The following is a 21,995-nucleotide window of genomic DNA, read 5'->3' as shown; positions in this document are numbered from 1 at the left end:
ACCAACACCATGAAAGCAATTAAATAGCAAGAAATACCCATAAAAATAAATCACGCGCACAAGAAAATTACAAATTCGTGGAACAATTCATGCTGTGAATTGTAATTGGGATTTTATGTAATTCTTCAACCCTAAAAAAAAAAAAACAAATTTTCGAGGACAATTGTAATTGGGATTTATGTAATTCTTCAACCCTGTGAATGATTTCAAATATGAACAACACCACATCCCCCTAAAACCCAGAAAATACCCATTTTAAAAACCCAATCTTTTAGGTTAAACGAATACAATGACATTAACTTAGACAAATTACTAAAATAAAAACAACAACCATTACAAATTTGGGAAAAACTAATGAATTTATAACTAAGTCGCTTACTTGGGTCAAATTGTTCCACGACTGATGCGTAAAACCCTTCAGTTCGCCCCGCAGCAATCCCGGAAAGAATTCTTCAACAAAACCCCAACGCAAATCACGAATGATGGAGATGGAGGGATAAGGAATACAGAGAAGAAGGGTTCGAAATTCAAATTCAAAATTGGTTAGGAGGAGAAAATAAGGGTCCGAATTTCAGCGGGGAGAGAGAGTGAGAAGACAGATCGAAGGAGGGGTAAATGGAAGAGAGAGAAAACATACCCTCAAGCAAATACAAAATAAGGAGTACTATACCAAATACATTTACAAAATACGATATACTATAAAAACGGGCTGACAAAAAGCATAACGGAAGGTGATGTGGATTTCCACTCAATCATGAGAATTTACTAGCTTACCCCTGAAGATGCATTTGCTAATGCATCTCAACACTCCATTTAGACAAGCTCGCGCCTTCCTTCTACTGTACTATTTATTATTAATTCTGTAATCCGACTATTTTCGTCCCTGGATAATTCTTCTTCGAAAAAAAATTAAAGAAAGATGTTGGATTACGTTAAACAATCACAACGCTCAATTCGGTCGAGTGGTGCGGCAACGAAATTCATAGATATAGGTGATTTTTCAATCCGTATTTGATTTCTTGGTTACACCCGCTTATTTTCAATTCAATACATGCTCATTATATCGTTTATTTGTTGCTTAAAAATGTACACGCACTACTAATTGACTAATTGTCAATTCAATACATGCTCATTATTTGTTGCTTTTTGAACACGTACACCGGTACACGCACTACTAAATATACTAACATATAATAAACCTAAATATATTATTTTCCTAATAAGATCAATACGGAAAATATATCACATATATTTTCCGATATTATCTCTAACATGTAGTATTTCGTAAATCGTAATTATATTAAAGAAAATTTGGATTAACTTGACACTATGATGGATTGATGGTATTGACAGCTTTAGTTGTTACATTGGCGTTGATGGCATGGCAGTTGCTAGTTCTGGTAACCGGAACTGAATACCCTGTTACTGTTGTTTTTTCCGGAAGCATGGAACCTGGAATTCGAAAGGTCCACCTTCTTTTCTATAGTAATTTTTATTTTCTTGATAATTATACAAGTTTTAATTAATAATTTTATTTTTGTTTTCATAATTAAAAGTACTCGTATTATATTATTTTGTAGGGTGATATATTGTTCGTTACTTCCATAAAGAGCCGTCCTATTCAAAGAAATTGTATTGTTCAAAATTGAGGTCTGTTCTTCCTTTTTTTTTTTTTTAATTGATTGGACTTTTCTTGATGTTGATATATCTTTACTTTAACGCAAGAGATTATTACTTAGTTTTTCATTTGTTAATAAGAGGCAGTTAATTTGGACATTAACAAGACTTTTTTTTTTTTTTTTTAATGATATAAACATTTTTTTTTTAAAAAAAATTTTCTGGTTATAAAAGTTAGCCAATAACCACATTGGCACATTGGTATAAAAGTTAACAAATCGGTAACATATTGGTATAATGGTTATTGTCAATGACATACCGGTTTAAAAGTAATTTGCTACTTATGGTTTGATCTCATTTACTCTATCTCTTTCAGTCGAAATCTCTGCTTAACTTCTCTTTATTTGCATTTGTTATTTCAGGGTAAGGAAATCCCTATAGTTCATCGTGTAATAAAGGTAAGTTTTACAAGTATTTGTTATTAATTGACATACTGTGCTAACCTCTGTCAAATATTCCTTGAAAGTTTAATGAAAATCCTACATTATTCATGCCTTATGATAATTTTCATCTAATTAATATAATGTTGCTCAATTTTTCTGATGTATTGTGCTCTTTGTGCAGGTCCATAGACAGAAAGCTCCTAACAAATTCATTCTGTTAACAAAAGGTAAATGTTAAATATTATGTACGATAATTTGAGATATAAAAACAGACTCTAGTACATAGGGCTTCCTGCATGTCAGTGCAATATATGAAGGCTTGGGAGCAACAAAAGAAAATGTCATGAAGCACAAGGGTGCATTCGAGAACTGGACCAACTAGTAATTGAATTAAACCTGAACACCGCCATTTTTTTTGGAGTCACATTAAGGAATAGGGAGTGTAAATGTGTAATAGTGTTGCCCAAAAGTTGGCCAAATGTGCAGTTGTAATGATAAGTAATGTTCTTAATTCCCAGTTTTACACAATTACACTACTGATGTGTGCATGATGTTTCAGGCGATGCTAATTCGAAAGATGACAGGTATGGGGGGATATATGCAGATGGCCAACTGTGGCTTGAAGATCATGATATAATTGGAAGAGTGATAGGGTAAGTGTACTTGTAATCTTATATTGCATAATTAAGCTTTTATGTGTTCCTGGAATCTTTGTTTTCGTCTTTTCATTGCTTGAAACTTTCCCCTGATTTACCTTTTATCTCCCTACATATTTATTTTTATTCTGATGAATTGAATCATTTCATTATAGGTTCCTACTATATGATATGAAGCTTTTGTAGATGTGCTTCTAAGTATTCCTTTTTATATCTTTAACAATCTAAGGCGTGTTTGAATTCCAAAAGCTTCAATAATCTAGAGTGCATCTTGCACAGTCGCCTTTAACAAGGGTCTATTACACAAAGCCCCCCCTCAATACTCCTTTCTTTTATAGTAGTAGTTATCTCTCCCATGAAAAGCAATGCATTTTCAATACTCCTTTCTTTTATAGTTTTATTATGATGTACAAAGTTTAAATATTGCTAAACATATTTTCAATACAACAGGATTATGCCATATTTTGGTTGGTCGACCATTCTCTTCCAAGTGATGCCTTTGATGAAGGTCAGTTCGCCTTTCTCAGTTCTTTTCATCTTGCATATAATCTAGACGATACCAATGTAGTAAAACACACGTGCACACACACAGAAGACGCACACATTCACATTTCACTGACAATTTTTTTATCAGATTAACTTGTACTTGGCCTATAGTTTACAGATTAAACAAATTCATTGAACCTACAGTACAGTAGATATGTTCTTTATGCAGAAATACTAGCACTCTTTTCTTACGATCATAAGAGTTACTTATTATATGATCCATGATTTCGTCCATGTTTTGCAGTTTGTTCTAATCGGTGGACTAATCGCATGGAACATGCTCTCATAGTCTCGTTTCCACAAGCTCAATCTTAAACTGATAGCTGCGTATACAATTTTGGATGGTAAAATGTATAGAAATATTTTTTCTTATAACTTGAAAAAAAAAATAAAAAAACATCCTACGCGTTCATGTGGGGAAATTATTACTGTAGCATTCAATTTGTAATTTTTACGGAGTATTTTTTTTAATATTACCTACTATAAAATGATAATCATTATGAGCACATTTTTTTTTTTTTTGGAGAAAATGAACACACATTATCTATTGCTTACAAATCACTTAGCTAATTAGTCTTAGATCACACGAGTTGTTTTATTTTTTGACACAACTGTATTTATAAAATGATAAAAATTACTTGTTTTAACTTATTTTCGATAAATTAATTTACTCCCTCCGTCAACAAAAATTATTCCTATTTAAGATGCTGCATCTATTCATTCAACCATACAGAGTAGTTTGATGGATCTGTTCTCAAATCCCCAATTGGAGGAAATCAAATGAGAAGATAGTTGGATGTGATTCTGTTTGATTTAATAAGTAATTAAGAATATCATATTTTTATACACCGTAATATTTTACTAAAATATAATCGTAATTAGATAGTATTGGTAAACCGTAAACACATGTGCATTAATAAAGGTGCAAAATCAAAAACAAAAAGAAATCCTAAAAACAGAGGATTTTGTATACTGATAATTCTGACAGTAGTAGATTTAGGCGTACATCTGTAAACTCGTCGTTAAATTAGGGTTCCACAACAATGAGATAAGAGACTTCACGGAAAAGTGAGTCTTTCCTCAGATTTAGTGAAAGGGGCCACATACACATAACACATTGGATCAAACAAACTTATGCATATATTTTCTTAAAAAGCATGAGCTCTGCTTTCCTGGAGAATGTCAATTTCCAATACAAGATCCGATATGGGACAGTAGTCAGAAATCAGTCACAACCAAAAACACTGACTGCCAATTTCCCAAGTGCTGCAGATGCAGAGTGCATAATAGCCAATGCACATGAAACAAATTTTGTTTCTCATCTCATAAGTCACAGCTCAATTGAACAGTGTATAACGCCCCTCGACTACTACGACAACTGACATGAAAGACAACTCCTATGTCGAAACTTCTATGCATCAGTGATGCGACATGAGTTGAGCTTCAAACAACAGATGTAGTACAAAAGTTTTTAAATTTTGACAGATTCTAAAAATATACAAAGGGCTCAAAAGAGCCTCAACATAGCACCATCCAAGACTAAAATTTTGATGCTCCAAACTGAGAAAAGCCGGGTGGGGGAAAGGGAGGGGGAAGGGGAAAAGGAAAAGGAAAAGAAAAGAAATATGTCAAATCTGTTACAATATCAATTATACAAGGGAAGATTATGACCAAATGGGATACTTCAGCTGCTTTATTTATATTGTCAATCAACCAGAATAGCATACCTTGCCATAAACTTTGGACCTGTTGAGAAGAAACTCAAAATAGAAAGGCGGCTTCAATTGGTGTTTGCTTTATTATGTTCGCCTCATACTCTGTTGTTGGTTGACATCACCAAATTCAATACATCTTTGAATAAACTGCTGAATAAATGATCAAATTTCAGCAGTCTTCACAACCAGCATAAAACTATGTAGAGAGCACTGGTAATACAGAATGGCCTTCACAAAAATAAATTTCACCAATACAAAAAACTATTGCTAGAACCACTTTTCAAATAATTCTTGAAACAGCACCTACTTCAGTTATTTTCAATGGGTAATTTTTTTTTTTTAAAAAAAAAAAAAGAAAAAGAAAAAAAAGGATATACTATCTAACAAGAAGTAGAGCAAAAAAGACTCAACAATATACAAAAAGAAAAGGTGTATAGAAAAAATTGTAGACAAATAGCATGCCCTTAAGGCCTCAAGACACTTAAAAGTCTCCCTTACCAATTATATATATGAAAAATAAATAAATAAATAAAAAGAGACAAAGAAAGAAGAGAGGGAGGGGGGGGGGGGATACAGTATAATCGAGCCCTCAATCTGTACAAAATCAAGGACAATCGAGTCCCAGACAGTATCTAATGTAATTGTGGGTGAGTAATTAGCAAATCTAATGTATGGAACAACAACCCCATCCCATAAAGAGTGTATTCATATGCACTTCAGGCTGCAATACATGAAATCTTACATAGCTGCTCAACATGCTTTGTATCAACAGATAAAGTTCTTTAGTTCATGAGCAATAACTGTACACACAACTTGCTAAAGAAACACATTTTTCATGAATATAAAGGAAATTATAGGAGAACCACATATTAGGTAAACATATACCAAAGGAATATACCAAATTGAAAAATTAAAAAATTAACAAGAATCAAGAAGATTCAAGAAGATTCAAGCCTTTGCAATTGGCATATGCAATAATGTGACACCAACAGGATTAATATTCAATGCCAACTACATAAGTTCTAAAATTTCAGCTGACGGCACTATATTTGCAACTAATCATGCAATGACAAGCCTATGAAAGGAATCAACGCCTCAGAACTCACAAAATACATTTATCATTAGGTGTTGACCCACAACATATATGATATTGATAAAATGGAATTAAATCCCGCAAATCAATGACAAATCTATTCAGAGGAGCAAAAAATATCTTGAACCAAAAAACAAATGTAACAATTTATCAAACAATTCACGGTGAGGCCAAGTAGCAAACATTTAATTCTGCAGTATAAAGCAGGAGTAAAAAGTTGAAACAAGAAATAGCCAGCTCAAATATGTGCTGTCTTGGATAATTTGCTCAAAAAAACCTGGGCCACAAAAACATATGCAATATGAATGATTAATATTATGAGCTTAGGGAGGTCTGAGACCCTATTTCATCCATCAGGATACAAGAAACAAGTTACAAGTATGAGGAATAAAAGTGACTCCATATTCCATAATCAATTTCTGAAGGCCATGGTCTCTTACAATAAAAGATATAAAGAAGGTAAAGATGGCACAAGAAGCTTCATGCCTTTTATATCCCCCTAGCTTTAAAATGTGTGCCCCAAGGAGAAAAAGAAAAAAAAAAGTACCCACAAACTCCAAACATCTTACAATTCTATTGAAAACAGACACCAAAGTTTTCAACCAATATGAAAGGCTCAAGAAGCACAAGGCACAGGAGTCCTAAAGCCCAGACACAAAGGGCAAGAATAACCACACAAGGCACACGACTCATCAAAGCAAGGAGAGATCCCCAAAATTAGAGTGTGAGTGAAACAAGTTACAAAAACAGCCAGTGCCTAGCTGCACCTGTTAAAAAAAGTCATACAAGTACTTGACCCAAATCACCTTGGGCTTCAGCACCTAGGCTCACTTTTTTCCAGTCTTGATTGATAAGGAGTAGAGGCAGCAAACATCTAGACTGCTGAGACCTTACCTTGATGGGATATATACAGGGTAGTTAATGACAGTGTTGCATAAAGTATCCCAGTGCCCACCTTAAAGAAATCCCTCCCCCTCCCTTGGTAAAAGAAAAGGGAATATCGACAATCAAATCTAGTCCCCAAAACTATAGAATGTCTGGACATAATCAACACACAATGTTCATACAAACCTGATAATAAACCATCACATAACTGCCTCATGTTCAAACATGCAAGGCTAGCATTTTCTCCTTAAATATAACACCCCTTCCTCATCTAACACCCCTCTTACATAAGCACCTAGACATACAGCCGGAAAATCTATCTGACTCAGTCCAACCTTGTTTCCCAAAGCCACCAAATGTTTTTAAAAGCCCAAATTTACCGTGCAAAACCACAAGGCTACAAGTCTACAAAGTATCTGAACAAGTTCAAAGTTCGCATTTCTGATATGGCAGCGCAGCTCATAACAGAAACTATGTCCCAAATCTCAGCTGATACCGATAATTGATTGAGGTGATATAAACAGCCTCGACTAGAAAAACTCCAGCTTCCCAAACTAAAACTATAAACATGGAACGATGCCACATTTTTTCACCCTTAATAATGTTTGATCAAGTAAGTATGTAAGTTCTAATAACAGGTATTTTGTACAAATAACAATCTATCTAACAATAAGTTCATGTGTGCACAAATGAGCTACAAATTCATACTTCACATAATCACATCAGGTTATATGGTCTTCAGGTAAAATAAATGCAACCAACTCCCAAGATTGGAATCCAAACTCAGCATCACAATATACAAGCTTTCCAACAGTCACACATCATACAACTAACTAGCAAGAGAAAATGCACATAGCCCAGCAAAGCAATCGATCAACAATCCACACCATCATCAATATGTGACGAACAATGCATAAAAGCAAAGCTTAACAACCAACAATCAAAGATACTTAATTTTCAAACTTCTTTTAATGTAAATGGAGCAAATTTGGACCCATAACAATGCACAAACAACATAGTGAGCAAGTTTTACTTTCTTTATTGAGTATTATAGATATTATAGATAAATACACATCCTAATTTTCCACTAGTTAAACCATACAAGAAACAAAATACTATGATCATAAATAGAAAGATAAAGAACTTATTTACATTGACAAACATTAGAACCAAAGCATAAAACATGTTTCATACAACTACAAAAACAAAGAAAAAAAACAACACGAAGAAATACTACAATCCAAAAGGTTTAACAAAATGGAGAGAGCTAATTTATCAAGAAGTTCACCTCTAACTTTCTTTCTCTTCTTCCATTCAAATCAAACTGAATTCCCACCAGCAGACCCTGATGAACTCCCAGGAAATGCAGGAAACCTCTTCCTCCTATCCTCCTCATACTCAGCATCATCCGTTGGCAACTCGAACCGACACACCGGACACGAATTCCTCGCCTCCAGCCACGGCACAATACAATCGCCATGATATCCATGTCCACAAGGCATCTCCTTGACAAACTCCCCAACATTAACTCCATCTTTGCAGATAGCACACACATAACTCTCATCCACCGTCTTGATCTCCACTACTTTCAAACACAACACTGCCGATTTCGCCGCTGGTGGCGCCCCTCTCCTCCCCTCCGCATCCGCCAAATTCTGCAACAACGCCTCGTACTCGGCTTCATCGACATAATCCGACGGATGTCCGATATACCGATCCGTAGTCTCCGGCATTTCGAAGCGAAATTCAATTGAATTATCCTCTAATCCCATGAGAATTTCCGCCCAATCTAAGATCCTGTTTCTCCCATCGCTTCGAGCACGGTTAGCGAAATCGCGGAGTCGAAGGCGGAGCAAATCTCTCCGCCGCCGCCGCATAATTTCTTCATCGTCGTCATCAGACTGTCCTTCGATCTCAACACTCCTCACATCCTCATCCTCATCATCATCCTCCTCCTCGTCATCCTCATCATCTTCACGATCAACGTTGCGGTTGTTGCTTCCTTCATCTTCATCCCAGCCGTCGATTTCAATGCGTAGGAAGTCAGATTCATCGGCCGGAGACGGATCAGCGGGGTTAAGCGGTCTGGGCTGAGGAGGCGGCGGTGGAGGCGGCGGCGCGTCATCTTCACGCGACACCTCAGCAAGGAGGCGGAGGACCTGAAGAAACTGATTTCCGAGGGTCCTTTCGTCGATGTGGTCAGAAGGAGGAGAGAGAATGGCGGTGGTAGAAGAAGGAGATGTGGTAGGAATTGACTCGACGAAGCCGAACTTACACTCGTTGCAAATGACGTCATCGGGTTCACCAGGGTTAGTTTCGACGGAGACTCGTTTGTCACAGTGGTAGCACCAGTACTGCGCCGCCGTCATCGCCGCCGGTGGAGGAGACGACGGCGGCGGTGAAGGAGATTCGGCGGCCATTGTTGGGGTTGAGGAGAGAGAAAAAAGGAAAAGAGAGAGAAACAAGGAAGAGGTGGGTAAAGGGCGGAAATGAGATTGGTTATTGGTACAAGGGATTTGGACTTTCCTCCACAAATTTTTTTTTTTTTTTTTTATTTTTTTTTTTTTTTTTTGAAGGATTTAAGGAAAGTTAAATTATTTATCTGGAGAGGTTATCTGGTGTTTCGCAGTGGGTGTGGGTAATAGGTGGCACAAAAGTTTAAAAAAAGCGGGTTTATAATAAGTTATTGAATGACAGTGGTTATGGACTTATGGTCCAATTCCATATGTGAAATTTCACTCTCATATTTTCTCTCTCCTGCTTTTTTTTCATCGGTTTTTCTCTTTCCTCTGCTCTTCTTTTTCTCTCTCCTCTTCTTTACCCTTCTTTCTACTCCGTAGTTTCTATCTCCTTGTTTCTTCAATTTGACTCTCGTTTTTCTATCTAATCTTGGTTTTCAGCTTAATTTTGTAATTTCTTTTGTTAATTCTTCTTTACATCCAATTTTGAGGTATGTATGTTCATCTATTTTTTGTATTTTTGGTTATTTTAAGGTATGTTCATGTACATTCGATTTTGATTTTAGTTTTTGAATATAATGGCGAATGTTAAGCTTTGAAAGAAGGAGACAATTGCTCCTCCTACTACTAGTTCAAACGAAAAAGTTGAAGGTACATTTTCTGAATTTCGTGACCTTTTTTTTTTAAGGTCGGCGGACAGTACTGCGTTTTTGTAAAATATGGGTCACTTTTGTGAAAAAAGGGTCACTTTTGTGAAATAAAAGGGTCACTTTTGTAAAAAAGGTTCATTTTTGTAAAAAAATAACACTTTTGTTAAAAAAAAAAGGGTCACTTTTGTAAAAAAAAAAAAAAAAAGGGTCACTTTATAAAGAAAAAAAGGTCACTTTTGTAAGAAAAATGGGTCACTTTCCGCAAATTGTTCGATGTGCAATAAAATTATTGTAAACCGGGGGCATACAAAAGTAATTGAATAAGTGGACCCCTAGCGTTTGATTGTTATCTGAAACAGACTTTGATTGTAACTAAACGGGCCGTTTACTAGTTTAGGATTTGTTCGCTTATTATCTTGTAACAAAACTGGGACTAATAACAAAATTAAATCTTTGTAATCCTTCAAGTTATACAGTACTCCACAAGTTTAAGTTTGGAAAAGGGGCCACTTTTTCCATCTTACAACTATTATTGATAGCATTTGATTGGTTTGTATATTTACATCACTTTTTCCATCTTGTTTCCCCCTATTTTTTCCCTCTTATTTTTTTACTCCCTTTTGACGTGGCATACATATATTGTATGTGGGCTACCACATACAGTTTATACTCTTCTAAGGTTTTAGCTTTCGTGCTCGATTAAACTAGATATAGTCGATTTTATTCGAAAATTAAACTATTTTAGGTTTTTGTACTTTGCTTTATTTTATCTATAAGTGAGAATATTTTTCCTAAACTTTTAGGTTTTTTTTATTTACACTTATGGATAAAATCTTTATTTTTAGTGCTCTAGTAAGGGTATGTTCTCTTCACATTTTTTTTCAGTTCAGTTCTTAATTTCCTTCTTCAATAAATTATTCAATTCAGCTCAGTTCAGTCAAGCAAAACATACCCTAATTTAGAGGATGATTTGGATTTATGTGTTGTCATCAACTTTACAGTCAGATCATCATCGCAGATTGTGAATGTCTTTACTCAATTAAAAAGATGCAAAGACATCAAAAGTCATGGCTCATGTCAAACTTGAAGTGGTGAAGTATAAATTGTGTCGAAAAGTGCAAAAACGTTATGATATTGATTGTAAAAGTTATATTCATTTTCTCTAAATTTGTGGTTTACATTTCTATATTATATTGTAAATGTTGTATAACTTATTATTAATGAAGTTATTCTTCCTCAACGGTCAAAAATATCGAACTAATTACGATGTATGAAGCATGAAATCCTCTTTGTTAAGCAACACATGAAAATATTTATCTCTGAGATAAACTTGTATTTTTCTCTTTAATATTAGAATACAACTACAAATGAGAAACAAAGGTAAAACGAGTAATAATTCACTCATATGAAGTACCCTCCAATTCGTAATAATTGCAACACTTTCTTTTTACGTTTAGTTCATAATAATTGCAATATTTTCATACTTCGTATTTGATAAGGATCCACTATCTTATTATTATTTCTCTATTCTATCAAACCTACCTACACTACTTTTATACTCATAGTCATTTTATATTATCTCCACTATAATCATACGAAGTATCAAATTTTTATATTTTTTGTTGATATATAATTAAAGATATTGATGTCAATGAACCATTTAAAAGACTGTGCAAAATCAAAATGAGATTATCAATTTGAAACAGAAGATTTAACAATCAAATACTAGTATATCCTCACTAAGTCATTAATTGTATTTTATGTTATACAGTGGAGTAAAATTTTCCTTTTGATCTCCATCCTACAAAGTATAAGTTTTCTAGAACTTTATTCAAAACCTAGTGTTACAATTATAACAAAATGAATGGAGTATTAACCATCAGTTTCATTGTTTCAATCAATCATTCATAAGATTATTCACAAAATGAGAAAAAATTAATTAAAAAAAAAAAATCAAAAGGTCAATAAAATTTCGAGTCATGGACCATAGTCCTTATTCAAACTCTAAATACGGAGCATCTACTTGACTACTTCCAACAGAAAATATTAAAAAAAAATCTAGAAAATGAACAAAACCTAGTTAATGAGTCAGCATTCAGAGGTTCAGGGTTCCAGGCAATAGTATCCGCCTAATTTCTAAAAGTAGATTCTGCATCCGAGTAATTATTTTTTTTTTTAAAAAAAAAACTTCTTCATTTTCCCTTTTCTTGTTAATTAAGTACGAGTACTCCATGTTGTCAAAAAAAAAAAAAAAAATAAAGGTACTCGTACTCCATATTTTGCAGTGGAAAATTCTCCTTTTGAGGATCTTTTCATGAGATTGCACCATTTGCTAAAGATTGGAAATTTAATTAATTCACACTTTCTTTTTGTGTATCGTCCTATTTTTCCTTTTTTAGTTTTGAAATATTTGTGCTGTGATGCTGTCATTCTTAGCGATTAAGTCAACAAAGTTTGTAATCAAGGTGGGGTCTTCTTTATTAGGGGCTTAATCAAGTTTATCTTGTTAAACATCAAATATGAAATCTCATTTTAAAACATCTTAACCTCCACTTTGACTGATTAATTAATAAATCTAACTTAATGGATTCGACAAGACTTTACGAAATTGATACGACACAAGAAAATCGACGTTGAGACAATCAAACTTATGGAGATTATATATATATATACATATATATATATATATATATATATATATATATATATATATATACTAGATTAGTCCCGTGCGATGCACGGAAATATAGAGTATATATATTTTATGTATTATTACGTATTAGAAAAATTATTGAGGTATAACCATTAGTTGTAAATGCTAATTTTATAAAATTAATTTTGAAGAAGAACAAACCGAATATGAAAATTTAAGCACATACATAAAAGTTAGATTTTTAATATACGAATTTAATTAAACAAATAAATAATGATTTTAAACTTGTAATATATACAAGAAAATAGAAAAAATGTATACATCAAACTATTTTGTTCGATGAAGCATAAGGGAAAGATGTATTAGATACTAATAGTTGGTGATAGAAAAAAATAAATAAATTAAAGAGTATAGATAAATTGAGAGGAGGAGATCGAAATTAATTTGAAATTTGAAACCAGAGAAAATATAATGACGTCAGATTTTTATTTAGGCGGGAAAATTTTTCTTATATATATATATATATGTATATATATATGTATGTATATATGTTGTATATATGTATACATATATATATACATATATACATACATATATATACATACAAACATACATATATATACATACATATATATATACATACATACATATATATATATATTTTGACACTACTTATGGAGATTATATAACTAACACTCTATTCACCTATTCACCTGATTTTTATCAATTTGATTACGCACTTTATTTGCTAATAACATGAGCAATTAGATGTGCAACTATATTACCTTCCATTGTAAGGACATGTTCTCTCTTCAATTTAATTTCACTTCAGTTTAGTTTAGTTCAACTCCAATCCGTTCAGTTCCGTTCTGCTCAGCTCTTAATTTCCTTCTCTCATAAACAATTCATTTCAGCTCTAGTCAGTTCAGTTCAGCTCCAATAAGTTCGATTCAGCTCATTTCACTAAATCAAAACAGACCCTAACACAAGAAATATAAAATAAATCAAATGAAAGTATTTACTTGCAATTATCATCATAAGGAAAATCAGAGCATATATCTTCTTATTGCAGTTCGTTATCTTCACTAAAGTCCTCAATTTCTAACACCACCTCACTCGCAACACCCACATACAACTCAACTTCAATCGTAGGGCGGTTAAGGTGAGGCAATAATAATGAGGCATCCTCAAGTACCTCATACATACGATCATATCTAAATGAGCCACTACAACAGCTAAAATTGTACTTGTAACATATACCCGCCAATATATGAGCATTAGCGTAAACTTCCTACACGCACAAAGTAGAAAAACCATGATGATAAGGAGGGGAAAGAAAGGAAGTAGATGGACTAAACTCTTTCTTTCTTTCCATATTCAATCACAAATACAAAATCATTGCAAACGAAACATATTCAAGACTTATCTAATCTAGTAATCTATGATTTGTTGGAAATAATGCAAAGAAAGGTTTCTTATTTTTGGAGGAAAACTCTTTGTCCCACGTTGGTGGGATAAGGAAGGTTTACTTGGTTTAAATATGTGTGTTTGTGTTTTGATGTTTGAAGTGCTTTTCCTATTGTTGTGGGCTAGAAGGGGGCATCCCCACGCGTGTGCCGCCGTCCGGCTGTCGTGTTCGTGGCACGTGCGCGGTGTGGTAGGGCTACCTTTTTGAGCCAAGTCATAACTGACGTTCCAGTTTTATGAGATCGTTCAGTTACGAAGCCCGCAACAACTTTTAACTCAGTTCTTTGAACGTTTGTAACTGTTCCTGATTTTACTCACACGATTTATTTTGTGAATTGATTTTCTCCATTAGTTACGATCTTCTTCCTCTATAAAACTGATTTTTCGTGGCTTTTGAAAACACACAGAAACATTTTTCTTTCTCTCTATTCTTCCAGTTTTCCTCTAAATTAGTTCTGAGCATATTGTGAGTTCCTAATCTCTCTTTTTGAGTGCACATTAAGAGAGATCGCTGTGTTAAATCTTGGGGGACAACGCCATCTCCAATTGCACCATAGTCGGGGCGAATTTTGCTTCTAAGACAATGTTCTAAACACGTCACAGCTTTTTACCTACATTAAACAAATTCGGCCCACATTTCAACCTTTTTTTTTTTTTTTTTTTTCTGATTTTACAGTCTCTTTACCTACATGATTAACATAGAGATGGTGCATAATTCTTCTCTAACCTAGTAATCTATACTCTCCTTATGTACTCCAACCATCCACTTTAATTAACGACGTTGATGGAGCATCCATTAACATTGGCTAATCTATAAGCCTATAATGAAGTGTATGTATTAGAATTGTCTTGTAGACACAAACATGGACTGAGCATCTCCTTCCTCCATAATATGGGACTGAACAAGTGACAAATATCCCTAGCTTTAACAGTCAGGCTTTCATTCTCTACTTGCTCACGAAACAAAGTGAAGTGGCTCAACTTGGGTGATCTCTCAAGTCCCCAAACTATCTTCTACAGATCATCGTCGATCTTGCAAGTTCCCAATGTTAACCAGCCAGTAGACTGGATGAACCGTATATTGACCCTTTGTGAATGAAACTAGTACGTAGTACATACAATCATCCACATACGGAGATGTACAAAATAAAGGCAAATCATCATGATTTAAGAGTGTAGGTAGCACCAACTCCTTGTTTCACTACCATAGTCAATGAGATCCACCAAATGTAAGATGTAACTCAAGGTAATGAGCGAGGGGAGGTTTAAAGTCGGAGTACCAACCCCTTTCAACATCGGCAACTACATCACATCACACATTCAAACTTTCACACCATACCTTTATCAATAACCTTTTACTAGAAATTACACTCGCATTTAAAATCAACAGTTTGGTTAAATTACCATTAATTGTAATAATGGATACAGTTTATGTGTGCACATCCGATCCTAAACTATAAATAAATTGTTATTAATTAAGGAAATTATTTCTAATAAGTTTAATTTATTTTTTAGTTAATTTCAAATTAAATAAGTGAAAATCAAATGAATAGACTACATACCTTATATTACTTATGATACAACAAATCAATAATTAACTAGTGAGTAGCCTGGACGTTGCCCCAAATTGCTACTGTTGTAGACGTTTAATAGATAAATGTTTTAAAGGCTTTTTAAAATTGAAATTGTGATCGTCAAACCAAAATTGAGTTTTTTTTTTTTAACTTTATTACCCTTTTCTTAAAAAAGTTACACCTTGTGGTTTGCACTTATATATTTTGATTTTTTTTTTTTATACATATTGTGGCTTATCTTTGTTATAAGAGGTCATGGGTTCGAATCCGTCCTCTTATCCTTATGTTTTTATAGAGAGGTGTAATAATTAAAATTGTTTGAGTAATGACGTGGCTCAATACAAAAGAAACTACATGGCATATCGATAAATTTAGAAACGTATTTTAATAGATTAGTATAGATAGATGTTTACAATATGTCGGAATCTCTATTGTGCACTCAAGGTTATATCCCTCTATGTTTTCCAAATAAACTATTCTAAAATGACTACTATGGGCGTGTTCGGCAAAATATAGCTGTGAAGGCAGTTTTTAGCTGTGGAGGCAGCTGTTAGCTGTGTAGGTAGCTGTTAGCTGTCAACAAGTTGTTAGCTGTAAAGATAAATAATTTAGATATGAGTGTTCGGTAAAATAGCGGTTGACTAGCTGTTACATATAAAAATCAATATTTTATTTCTAAAACTATAGATTAAATTTTCAACAGCTACCTCAAAAGCTACCTCTAATTTCAAAAGCTAATCTTTCTAACTTTTCACAAAAGCTACCTCCACCACTAAAAGCTACCTTAAACACTACCTTGCCAAACACTCACATTTTTTGTTAAGTAGTGGTTTGACCAAATCAAACCACTAAAAGCTACTCAAAAGCTAGTGCCGAACACGCCCTATATTTTTATAAAGTAATGTTTTCCTTAATGGGAATATTCCACTTTACTTATTTTATTACCTTAATTATATTTACGTCAAAGTAATGCTAGAAAAGTAGAAAGAGTGTTAGTATTTGTTTATTTTTGGAAAATAACTACAAAACTACCTAACTTACGTGAACATTTTAATACAAAATGTTGGATAGACTTCTATTTGTGAATTATTTTCGTAGAGATAGATACGAGATATGTAAAAGGGATTTTCCGGTAATTTCTCATCATCATTTATGACATGAGATATGACTATATGAGGCAAATTTAGGGTATGTTTACATTTACTGAACTGATTAGAGCTGAACTGAACTTAAGTAAATGTGAACAGACCCTTAAAATGACAAATCAAAAAATTAACTAGACAATTTGAAATTGACACAAAATCATACCCATAACCTGCCCTTCAACCCAAATTGCCTTGTTGTATCATTACACGCTAAAAGATCCACCAAGTTTTGCTCAGAATTGGGTTAAGCTTAAATTCACACTAGAACTTAGAGTTCATCGTACTTTCCAATCTTAAATTAAGAATATTGCACTTTAATATTCAACCATGTACGAAGTAGTAGGTTTAGCGTGTCACATTAGTTATACAATTGTATGTAAACTAATTTTTCAAAATTCCTCGTAGGCTTCGGTTTAGCTGACATCTTCTAAACTGACTAGTTGGTATCTCAATTCAATTATTTTTACAATAAAAGACAAAAACAAAGATTCATCAATACACAAAAATATCCATCATTTATATAAAAATATCATATATAAATATACAAAATTGTGATTCATCTAACTTTACTTACATTACATCCGTGATTCTCAAACTCCACCTAAATTCAAATTTCCAAAACAAGAACAAAAATAAAATTGAAATCAACCCCACCCAAAAAAAAAAAAAAAAAAAAAAAAAAAAAAATCTACAAACCAAGCGTTACAACAATGAACAAAAGATGACATTTCAAGTGAGATTCTAGAAGCACACCGTATAAATACATGTATATAAATTATAAACAATGATAATTACTTTATAAAAATAAAAAAAAAAAAGACAAAAATAATATTCTGATTTACTAATTAATTTACATGGGAGGCACAAATGGTTGATGATGATGTTGAGGGATTCGAAACCAGACCTGCGACACCGGAGATTTGACGGCAACACCATGCCAACAAATTCCGCCGCGACAAATCTCAGCGCCGCCGCTGCCTCCGCCGCCGTTAACTTTATCGACTCGTGAAACTGCTTTCCGTGACACATCCCACGTCAGCGTCGTGACTAACACCAACCCCACCACCGCCGTCGACACCGCCAGTACGAATATTCCGGTGAAGCTCTGACCCATCACAAGACCGTACGCCTTAATCGCCGCTATTAAAGCTAAGTATATCGTCATTAGATTTCCTACAACGGCGTCGGAAATCGCCATTGATGAAGTGAATTTGATTTTGAGGAGAGAGAAAGTGAGGGAGTAGAATTTTGGAGGAATGAATGTGGAGTAAATTGGGGTTTAAGAATTCGGGGGATTTTTTTTTTTTTTTTTTTTTAAATTTGATTTTTTTGGGAAATTTGGAATAATGTATTTGAATAATAATATTGGGGTGGTGTGGTGGGGTGGAGTTATCTTGGGTTTAAAGGGAGTTAATTAAGAGTGTATTTGAAGGGAGGCCCAAAGAGGTCATACCACGTATATAGTTGTTTACGTGGCTATTCATTTCTGCGAGACTCTTTTTTGAACTTCTCACCAATCTTTATCTTGTTTGGTGACAAGCAACCATGGAGTTTTCACTCCTATCCTATCATATCATATCATCACTTTAGGAAACATTTGTTTAATAAATCAGGATGCAAAATACAACTAGGTGCATCCAAAGGTACTCCCTCGCTTACTTCCTCTATTTCTTTATATTTTCAACACTTTTCTAAAATGGAAATATTACAATATTTATAATATATTAAAATTAGAAAGCTGTTCGGTTAAAAGTTGCACTATTTCCCTTAATTTAATCACATGGCCTACTAAGGACCTATTTGCATTTACTGAACTGAACTGAGTTGATTGGAGCTGAACTGAACTAAACAAAGCTGAAATGAATATTTTATGAGAGAGGAAAATTAGGAGCTGAACCGATTGGAGGTGAATTGAACTGAACTGATTGGAGCTGAAATTAAGTAAATGTGAAAGGCCCTAAATTATACTCCTAACCATCTCTCACCCTCATTTTAATTGTATTAAATCACATGAACCCCAATTATCTTAAATACCGTGAAAAATTGTGTGTTTCATGTATATGCAAAGGATGTAGTATTTTTTAAGTGCTCGATACGCGCAGAGTTTTAGATTAAAGTTTTTTTTGACAAAAAATAAGATTTATTGATAAAATATAGCCAAACAGCACTTTACAATGCAAATAATTCTTAAGAAATCTGAACCCCCAACACAAAAAGTCAAAAATATATCATTAAAAAAAATTGTAGATCCGATCAACAATAGCCTTAATAAAAATCTTCTTCCAAAGCAAAACAATCTGTGAGTTAGCACTAATTCGACTTAAGATCCACTGATGCATAGTTGTATGGATGAAAATACATGTGTGCTACTCGAGATACTAAGAGAAATTATAAAACCCTAAATTTTCTTTGTCGGACGAACAATCACTGAATTAATCTTCCAAGCAAACTGCAACTACCCAATTCTAATCTTCCATAAGAGAAGAAAAGAAAATCACACTCCAAACTCCCACAAACGGAGAGAACAAACCCAAAAAAAGGAACAAAACTCTCATAAAGAGAGAAAAAAGAGGATTAAAAATAACTAAACAATTAAAAAGTAAGGAAACATAGGAAATTTTGGGGCTTACCATCATCAAAGAGATGATAGCAGCCCCTTGCGGCTAGAGAAAGAGTTGGGGGTTTTAGGTTTTTTTTTTAAGAGAAGATTACTTACTAGCTCAGTTTTTTTTTTTTTTTTTTTTTTTTTTTTTTTTTTTTGGGTCTTTAGAAAACCTCAAGGGCGGGGATGAGAATCGATCCCAAAATCTCCTAGAACGAAGAGGGAAGCTCTAACCACATGAACTATCCCTCACTCTCACTTTAATAGCTCTGTTGGTTAAACTTTTTTTGAGTTTTAGACAAAAGATTAAAGTAATACAAGTATGTAAGTGGGGCTATGGATAGGAAAAAAAAATGGAAAAGTAAGGCCACGTTCTGTTCACCTTATTAAAATAATATTAAGTAAACATAATTTCAGTTCAGTAAAATTATTTTCACTTCAGTAAAAAATAATTTCAGTTCAGTAAAAATAAGTTCAGTTCAGTTCAGTACAATTCAGTTTTCTTAAGAAGAATTATAATATCAAATCAGTAAAAATAATTTCACTTCAGCAAAAATAATTTCGACAGTCTTCAATGCGAGTTGTGCGTGGAATGTCGCCGGGACATGTGAAGAGGATTTTTTTGTTTAACCACAGGGGAACTGGTTTCCGGTGGGGTGATTCATGTTCTTCTGGTTACGGATGTTGTGCCAGTTCGGAAAAATTAATTTCAGTTCAGTAAAAATAATTTAAGTTCAACAAAAATAATTTCAGTTCAGTAAAAATAATTTCAGTTCAGCAAAATTAAGGTGAAGAGAACGGGGCCTAAGAGAGAAAAATATGGATAGTCTCGTCAAAAAAAAAAAATAATATATGAATAGATCGAGGACCATTAGGTATAATGTGAGAGAGGAAAATATTATAATAGTGGAGTTAAAAGAAAGGAAGAGAAAGAATACTCCCTCCATTCCTAAATATAATTGACAAAAGGTATAAGCTAACGAATGTCCACGGGGCGTTGAATAATATAACTAAAATTAGAATAATTAATTTGAAATAAAAATTAATTACACCGATTGACGCGTGATTGTAGCATACAATCCCAAATTTATACCATTTTATGAACTATTTTAAAGGGTTACCCAACGCCACATGGGCTTTCGTTAGCAAGATCCTTATGAAAAAGGAAGATTTGGTTTTAATAATCTCAGCTTTCACCCATTCGTTTTTTAATAATCCCAACTTTGGATTATTATTGAATAATCCCAACTTTATGGGGGTATTTGCTTTCATTGATCCCAACTGGTATAGGATACCTAACTCTATTCCAAAAACTAATCGGTGATTCGTACACACGGGTGTACCATGTGCATGGTACACCTGGATTAAAGCAACATAACTTTTTTTTTTTTTAACAACATAACTCATAATTATAAAGAGCATCATGAATTTATAAAAGAACACAATATTAGAAAATAGGAAAATTTGTAATTATTAATCCCAACTTTGGGCGATTTCTTTTCATTAATCCCAACTATCGATTATTTTTAAATAATCCCAACTTTGGGGGGCGTCTTCTTTTATCAGGCCAAAACCGGTCAACGAAAGTCAATCACCTGTTATACCAGGTTATTGGACACGTGTCAACACATAATTTGTCAAATAAAAAAATCAAAGTTTAAAAAAAAAAATAAAAAATGAAAAAAAAACCTCCCTTCGCACGCAGCCCCACCACCTCCTCCCTAGCAGCCACCCAAAACCACCATCTCTCTCCCGAACCCCACCGAAAACCACCAATGCAAAACCCAGCCGAAAACCACCAAACCCCACCGAAAACCCCCATGCAACCACTGAAAGCCCCCACGTAATCACTGAAAGCCCAAGTTCTTAGCCCCCGAAACCCCAAAACCCAGCCACCGAAAACGAGAAACAGAGGGAGGGGGAATTAGCGACGAAAACAAGAAACAGAGGGAGGGGGAATCAGCAGCGAAAGGGGGAGGGGGAATCCGCGGCAAAAGGGGGTCGAGGTTTGCGCGAGATGGTTGTAATGGGGGTCGGGGAATCGCGCTGCTGGTGGTAATGGGGGTCGACGTTCACACGAGATGGTGGTTGTAGGGGTCGCGATTGGTGCGGGTGGTGGTTTTGGTGGTTTGGGTGGTTGTTGCGATTTCGGTGGGTGGTTGAGGGGTATTGGCTAGTGGCCGTGGTGGGTGGTTGAGGGGCATTAGCTGGGATTTCTTTTTTTTTTTCTTTTTTTTGTTTTAAATTTCTAACTTTTTTGACCAATGAAATTGCAACATGTGGCATTTAAGGAAAAAAAATAAAAAAAAATAACCTGTTAATCAGGTCACCGGTCAAAAGAAGACGCCCTCCAAAGTTGGGATTATTTAAAAATAATCGAAAGTTGGGATTAATGAAAAGAAATCGTTCAAAGTTGGGATTAATAATTACAAATTTTCCTAGAAAATAAAGAGCACAATAATTTCATAGAAGCTGGTTTCAAAAAAGGAA

At 34.1% G+C, this 21,995-nt stretch overlaps 2 pseudogenes across 2 annotated transcripts; one reads left to right on the top strand and one right to left on the bottom strand.

Annotated features, from left to right (window-relative positions):
• Positions 1-919: 919 nt before the first annotated feature.
• Positions 920-3,551, top strand: LOC145613990 (uncharacterized; annotated as a pseudogene).
• Positions 3,552-4,719: 1,168 nt separating this feature from the next.
• On the bottom strand, positions 4,720-9,512 carry LOC145613452 (E3 ubiquitin-protein ligase CIP8 pseudogene; annotated as a pseudogene). Of its 2 annotated transcripts, none has more exons than XR_014106954.1 (2): positions 8,244-9,512; positions 4,720-5,127 (listed from the first exon to the last, which is right to left on the bottom strand). The product of XR_014106954.1 is annotated as an E3 ubiquitin-protein ligase CIP8 pseudogene, transcript variant X2 (transcript). The 2 variants fall into 2 exon arrangements; XR_014106953.1 differs by having other exon boundaries at positions 4,720-5,124.
• Positions 9,513-21,995: the final 12,483 nt, after the last annotated feature.

Source organism: Chenopodium album, chromosome 25 (genome assembly GCF_948465745.1).
Source record: "Chenopodium album chromosome 25, dcCheAlbu1.1, whole genome shotgun sequence".
Taxonomy (NCBI): Eukaryota; Viridiplantae; Streptophyta; class Magnoliopsida; order Caryophyllales; family Amaranthaceae; genus Chenopodium; species Chenopodium album.
The sequence above is the reverse complement of the archived record's forward strand: the minus strand, read 5'-3'. Positions and strand labels throughout refer to the sequence as shown.